Source organism: Macaca fascicularis, chromosome X (assembly GCF_037993035.2).
Source record: "Macaca fascicularis isolate 582-1 chromosome X, T2T-MFA8v1.1".
Taxonomy (NCBI): Eukaryota; Metazoa; Chordata; class Mammalia; order Primates; family Cercopithecidae; genus Macaca; species Macaca fascicularis.
Genome location: NC_088395.1, coordinates 91,613,764 through 91,621,250, shown reverse-complemented (window position 1 = coordinate 91,621,250; position 7,487 = coordinate 91,613,764).

Sequence of the window (7,487 nt, the reverse complement as noted above, 5' to 3'; positions counted from 1 at the left end):
ATGCCTGGAATACATATATATATTTGTATTTTTAGTAGAGATGGGGTTTCACCATGTTGGCCAGGCTGGGTTCAAACTCCTAATCTTAAGTGATTCACCTGCCTTAGCCTCCCAAAGTGCTGGAATTACAGGCATGAGCCACAACACCTGGCCTCCTGTTTGCTTTATGGTTTCTGTTTCCGTGGAATATCATTTTTCCACCTCTTTACTTTCAGTCTATGTGTCTTTAAGAGTGAGTTTCTTGTAAGTAGCATATAGTTAACCCATGTTCTTTATCCATTCTGCAATCTGTGTCATTTGAATGGAGCATTTAATCCATTTCTGTTAAAAGTTAATATTGATATATGAGGTTTTGTTCCTGTCATAATATTGTTATCTAGTTGCTTTGTAAATTCTTTGTTTCTTTTTTTCTCTGTCTTTTTGTGATTTGGTGGAGTTCCGTCATGTTGCCGTTTTCTTTCTTTCTCATTCTTATTTGTGTGATTGTTTTATAAAATCTGTGAGTTTTATACTTTCATGGGATTTTAGGATGGTGAATATCGATCTTTTGTTTCCATGTTTAGAACTCCTTTGCCTATTTTTGTTAGGACTAGTCTAAAGGTGTCAAATTCTGTCAGTGTTTGCTTGACTGGGAAAGAATTTATTTTTCCTTAATTTATGAAGCTCTTCTCGGAGGATACAAAATTTGAGTTTGGCATTTTCTTTTTTAATTTAACCACTCTTGATGATAGAATCCCACTCCATTCTGGCTCATAGAGTTTCTGTTAAGAAGTCTGCTATTAGTCTAGTGGGGTATCACTTATAGATGACTAGACACTTTAGCTGATTTTAGGTTATTTTCCTTGATGATCTTAGTCTGATGCCTATATGTCATGGTGAGGTCCTTCTTGCAATGTATTTACTGAGCTTCTTGTATCAGGATATCTATATCTTTTGCTAGACTAGGAAGTTTTCCTCAGTTATTTCCTGAAATTAGTTTTCCAAACTTTTTGCTCTTGCTCTTTCTTCTTCTGTGTGAATATCTTTAATTCATAGGTTAAGTCATTTTGCGTAATTCTATACTTCTCAAAGGCTTTGTTCATTTTTTAAAATTCTTTTTTCTTTTTGTCTGACTGGATTAATTTGAAAGACCCGTCTTCAAGTTCTAAGAGGATTTCTTCTGCTTTGTCAAGTGTATTGTTGAAACTTTCAACTATATGTTTAATTATTTCAATGAATTTTTCATTTCTAGAAGTTCTGTTGGCTTTAAAAAGAATCTATCTCTTTGATGTATTTCTCATTCATATCCTGAATTGATTTTCTTATTTTTTTTGTATTGGTTTTCAGATTTCTCTTGTATCTCATTGACCTTCTTTACAATCTGTATTTTTAATTCGTTATCTGCCATTTTGAAGATTTCTCTTTGGTTAAGATCCATTGCTAGAGAATTACTGTGTTCCTTCAAGGGTGTCATTGCATCTTGGCTCTTTTTTAAAATGTCTAGTATTATTGCACTGATTCCTTTGCATCTGAAGTAACAATCATTTCTCATTTTTGAGTTTACTTTTATTAGGGTAGGACTTTTTTCTTCAGGATGTGTTTATGATGTATGGCTTGTAGGGTCATTTGTCTTTGATTATGGGTGCATTCAGTGGCATAGTCTCTGTATGATTTCCTGTGTCATAAATAGCCTAAATGTGGTAGCTTTCTCAAATGCCAGCTGTAGTAGTAATGCATTGGGCAAGTGAATGGGCTCAGGGCCTTCTGAGTAGCTAGGGTGGTGTGCACAATGGTGGTAGCATCCGTTACACAAATTTGTCTCCTTCCTGAGCACTGTGCAATTGTATCAGCAGATGTTGTAATGGTCTGTGCAGGTTGACCTCCCAGCCAGTAGGTGGTACTTTCATGTGAGTGCCAGCCACAGTGGTGACAGTAGAGTTTATGCTTCAACATTTTTTTTATTATTGTACTTTAAGTTATACGGTACATGTGCACAACATGAAGGTTTGTTACATATGTATACATGTGCCATGGTGGTGTGCTGCACCTGTTAACTCATCATTTACATTAGGTATATCTCCAAATGCTATCCCTCCACTCTCGCCCCCACCCCATGACAGACCCTGGCGTGTGATGTTCCCCACCCTGTGTCCAAGTGTTATCATTGTTCAATTCCCACCTGTGAGTGAGAACATGTGGTGTTTGGTTTTCTGTCCTTGTGATAGTTTGCTGAGATTGATGGATTCCAGCTTCATCCATGTCCCTACAAAGGATATGAACTCATCCTTTTTTATGGCTGCATAGTATTCCATGTATGCTTCAACTTTTTTAATCAGGAGATGTCAGATGTCTTAGGCAATGAATTTGACTGTGGAACTCCCAGAGGTCCTTGTCCCATGCTCTGCTTCTGAGGCAGGTGTAGGGGGCAAGCCAAGCAGGGCTGAGTCAGGAAAGCCCATGTTTGGGATCCCTGAGAGCTAACACAAGGGCTTACCCTGATGGGAGTCAGAAGACAGTTCTCAGGTAACTAGGGCAATGCTCCAGGGAAGATTGGAGCAACCACTGCCACACCAAAGAGCCAGCATGAGGAAAGAGGGGTGGCTAAGGCTCCACAGACTAGCAGGCTGCAGTGGGACCCACCTCACTCCTATGATCTTGGCCCACTGGGACTCCCTCCTGTGGCCCACAGCTGGCCACAGCAAGCCAAAACAGCCAGCCACATCACAGGCAGTCTGTCCTCAGATTGCAAACCTACCCCAAGTTAAGGAACTCCATGCCTAGGTGAAAAACCATGGCTCCCAGGCCATACCTCTCCCAATCTGGTCTTGCAAAGTGAGGGGGTTCCCAACTCCCAGGCCGGTGGCTGGAACCCATGCCACACTCACCACTCCACTTGAGAGTAGATTGCCAACCACAGTCAGGAAACTGTGTCTCTGGCCACTCTGGTGACATCATGGACAGCAGTCACTCTTTAAAACAGTGACTGCTGATCCCTCTGTTGTTGCCAGGGACCGGGAGCATGCATGGGGCAATTCCTGCTAACACTTTTTCCCAGGGTCTCCCCACTGCTCCCCACATCAGATCCGGTGTTTGGTGGGGTCAGGGAACCCCCAGGTAGTCTTGATTGCTTGACTCCCCAGTGGGAATCAAGCCTTCTCTACCTCTCTCATGAACTGAGGCTTTACTCACAGTCTTCTGCTGCCCCTACCATGCAGTCTGCCATCTGTCATATTTTTCAGAGGATCCAAAGTTTCTTTTGCTTTTATCCTGAGCTCCCATGTTCCTTCTTGGATAGAAGTGCACAATGTAAATATCTACACACTATTTTGATATTTCCAAGGGCATGATTTTTCTATCTCTTCAATGCCTCTTTCAATGATACAGAGTTAAAACCGGGTACAATGAGGGCTCACCTGATTTTTGGTTCTTATGAAGGTTTTTGTTTGTTTGTTTGTTTGTTTGTTTATTTCATGTAGATAGTTGTTAAATTGGTGTCCTTTTTTGGGGTGGATGATCAGTTAAGCCTTCTATTCTGCCATCTTGCTCCACCTCCAGGAAGTCCTTTTCCTCGCATAAATACTTTTTTTTATAATATTCAACAAACAGCACAATGACTTCTAGATGCTCTGTTGGGTACATTTCTCTACCTGTTTAATCCCTTCCTTTCTTTCAGGTGGACGCGTTGAGAAAGTTCCTTATAGGCCTCCAACTACAATAAGTGTAATTCACCAAGGGCCTCAAGTACAGTACTCCAAAATTCACTGTTGTATTTGGACTAAAATCACGCCTCCCATGGACTGTTCCTGCCATATGATTGAGCATGGCAGGCAAATTAAGGCAGGCACATTCCTAAGAGACATAGAACTCCTCTGGACAAATGTCATGGGTTTGAGCACTCCACCACAGTCTTGACAAACCTTCCTGAAATCACAAGGTAGTCTAGAACACTTCTACCCAACTTTCTTTCCCTCACTCTTTCACTTTAGGTCTGATGACTTTTCCAGTCTTTCCCAGCTCCCTTCCCATTTTCCATCACTGGTGTTTCCCCTAATAAAAATCTTGTACATTTAACTGCATCTTAGGGTTTACTCTTCAGAGGTTCCAGACAAGCACCCTTTCCCCTTCCTCTTCCCCTTCCCCTTCTCTTCCCTTCCTTTTCTCTCTCTTCTCTTTTATTCTATTCCTGAACCATTCAGTTCTAAAGATATTGAGTCCAAGCCTTAGCAAGGTACGGATGGCATATCTACAGAGGGGTGGCCTGGCTCAGGAAGTCATAGCTTAAGTAGCATGAGGAGGGCATTCATGTGGGCTGAGGGATATGTTTGGCTCAGAATGGGAACTTGGAGTGGTAACAGAGATAAGACAGTATCTGTAAGGGGGAGGGTTGTGGATGCATAAATGGGAGATTGGTTTCTTAATCAAAGAAGTAAGTATATTAAGTATAATTAAAATCAGATTTCTCACTGCCAGAGAAGGACGTTACAAATTTGGAAAAGGAGAAAATGAGAATCACACTGTGGTTTTTGTTTAACCATGAACACTAAAAGCCACCACACCCCTATAGTATTGAACACTTAATACCTAGATTTAGGCCTCTAAATACCAATCTCCACTAAAAGGAATGATAGTTCTTTGGAGAAATGGCGATTCCTGGGCTGGCACAGGAAAAATACTAGATGAACCTGGGACATCTTGTGCCATAGAGCCAGGAAGTACAAAAGAACAATGGTGACATGTTGAAAGGATAAGAAGTCAGGTCTTAAGGAGATCCTATTGACTAAGTGGAGGATATTTGGGGCATAAAAATAATATTAATAGTAGATTATAAATCATTGAATAAATCAGAAACTAGTGTGTCCTTGCAGACATAAATAAATGAATGACAAATTAAAAGTTTGATGGAGATCAGAATAGCTAAATAAGACAAATTGAAATTGTGTGCCATCTAATAGGACACAATAAGATCACAACATCCTGTCATATTCCTGCTGAAGATACATAACCTGAATCTAGTGATGATGAAACATGAGACAAACCCAATTCATAAACATTCTAAACAAACAAATAAACACACAAAAACTTACTAGCTTGTAATCCTCAAAAAAAGTCCAGGTCATGAAACTCAAGGAGAGACTGAGGGACTGCTCCAGGTTGAAGAAGACTAAAGAATCATGCATCTAAATACAACATGTGATATGGAACTGGATTCTTTTGCCATAATGTGCATTATTGAGACTCTTGGTAAAATTCCAATAGGGTCTGTTAATTGTCTTGTTTTGATGATTGTATTGTGGTTACATAAGTGGTGTCCTTGCTTGTAGGAAATACACGCTAAATTATTTGAGGGTGAAGGTGCATCAGGTGAGCAACTTAGTCTGAAATGCTCCGGAAATAAAAATGTTTTCTACTGCACTTATACTTTTATTCCAAGTATGCAATTGTTTCAAAATAAAAATAAAAATATAGGTTCCTATGTCCTATCTTCAAAGATTCTTGTTTAGTGTTAAAGTCTGTCTTCAAAATTTGTCTTTATAACTACTTCTCCAAGACATTTTGATGCACATCAAATCTGAGTCATTGCATTGGAGAAAACTTATCAACAACATAAACAGGAGCAGCAATTGTGAGTTGATTTCTTTGCTATTGTTCTGTTGAGTTATTATAGGATTTCATGCCTAAGACTGCTGATTTTTAGAGAGAGAATACTCTTCTGGAATTCTTATAGGATACCACTCAATATTTGTCCAAGGCTATTTTATGTTATAAAAACGTGGTAAGGACTGAAGCAGACCTTTTTGTCTGTGTGAATACTTTATTTGTAGCTGGTTTTAAGAGTTATTTCCTATAAAAATGAAGTGAAAGTAATTACCAGTTGTTGCCAAAGTGGCCTTTTATGACCACTCTATTTACTCTGTATCCCCAATGAGCTTGTATGTTTCCAGAGTGTATGTATGAATGAGGTTGTTTTTTCCACCATTATATTCCCTAGTGCCTAGCTCAGTACAGGTTAGAGGTTGGTGCTCAACTGTATGTTGAATAAAAGTAATGGATGCCATAGCTCTCTCTTCTCAAGTTTTCTGCAGTAATTCGCTTCTCAATGAAACACTGTTATTAGCATACTGATGTTCATTCATTCATTGGTTAGAATATTTTATCCCACATAAAATGTTCAGGTTTTTTTTTTTTTTTTCAGATAGTCTCTCGCTCTGTCACCCAGGCTGGAGCGCAGTGGCATGATCTCAGCTCACTGCAACCTCCGCCTCGCAGATTCAAGTGATTCTCCTGCCTCAGCCTCCTGAGTAGCTGGGATTACAGGCACCCTCCACAATGTCCAGCTGATTTTTGTAATTTTAGCAGAGACAGGGTTTCGCCATATTGGCCAGGCTGGTCTCAAACTCCCGGCCTCAGGTGATCCATTTGCCTCAGCCTCCCAAAGTGCTGGGATTACAGGCGTGAGCCACTGTGCCTGGCCCCAGCTTTTTAAGTTATAAAAATAGCCAGAAATTAAAATTGGGACCAGGTAATAAAGAAAAATAGCTGATTTGGTTTGGCCTTATTCATTATCTTTGTCTCATCGATGTAATGTAGTTAGAATAAACTCTAATATGTGCAATATATATTAGCATATACATATATAAATGAATATACATACTCATTAAACATATCAATATTTTCTCAACATCTATCTAATGGAAAGGAGTAAATAGTGCTCTTCTGAAGCTATGTTCAGCATGTTCGGACCTTTGAAATGCTTGAAGTTCCCCAAAATGGAAAGTCACCCCATCTACACCTGAGGCACATCAGTAACGTTATTGAGAGATTGGTGAATTGGGAAGAGAAGCCTTTAGCAAAGTTCTAGCTGGAGACCCATGTGTGTCAGAATCCTGGGATGTGATGGAAGCTTGTGTTTCTCACAAATTCTTTCTTTTTTTTTTTTTTTTTTGAGACGGAGTCTCGCTCTGTGGCCCAGGCTGGAGTGCTGTGGCCGGATCTCAGCTCACTGCAAGCTCCTCCTCCCAGGTTTACGCCATTCTCCTGCCTCAGCCTCCCGAGTAGCTGGGACTACAGGCGCCCGCCACCTCGCCCGGCTAGTTTTTTTTTTGTATTTTTTAGTAGAGACGGGGTTTCACGGTGTTCGCCAGGATGGTGTCGATCTCCTGACCTCGTGATCCGCCCGTCTCGGCCTCCCAAAGTGCTGGGATTACAGGCTTGAGCCACCGCGCCCGGCCGTTTCTCACAAATTCTAACGTTGCTTAATAGGTTTTGTTTACACACAACTGGGTTCAACTATAAGTCACTCAAGATTTAAAGTAGCACCATCAAATGCTTTTTAAATTACTGGACTATTTTATAGGATATGGCTTGAGGTTTCAAGCATTCAAATAATTAGCTCTATTATTATTTGATTGAGATTCAACATATCTGACTTAGGGATGTTTGTACAGTTGGCCCTCCATATCCACAGATTCCACATCCATGGATTCAATTATCTGCGGATCAAAAATATT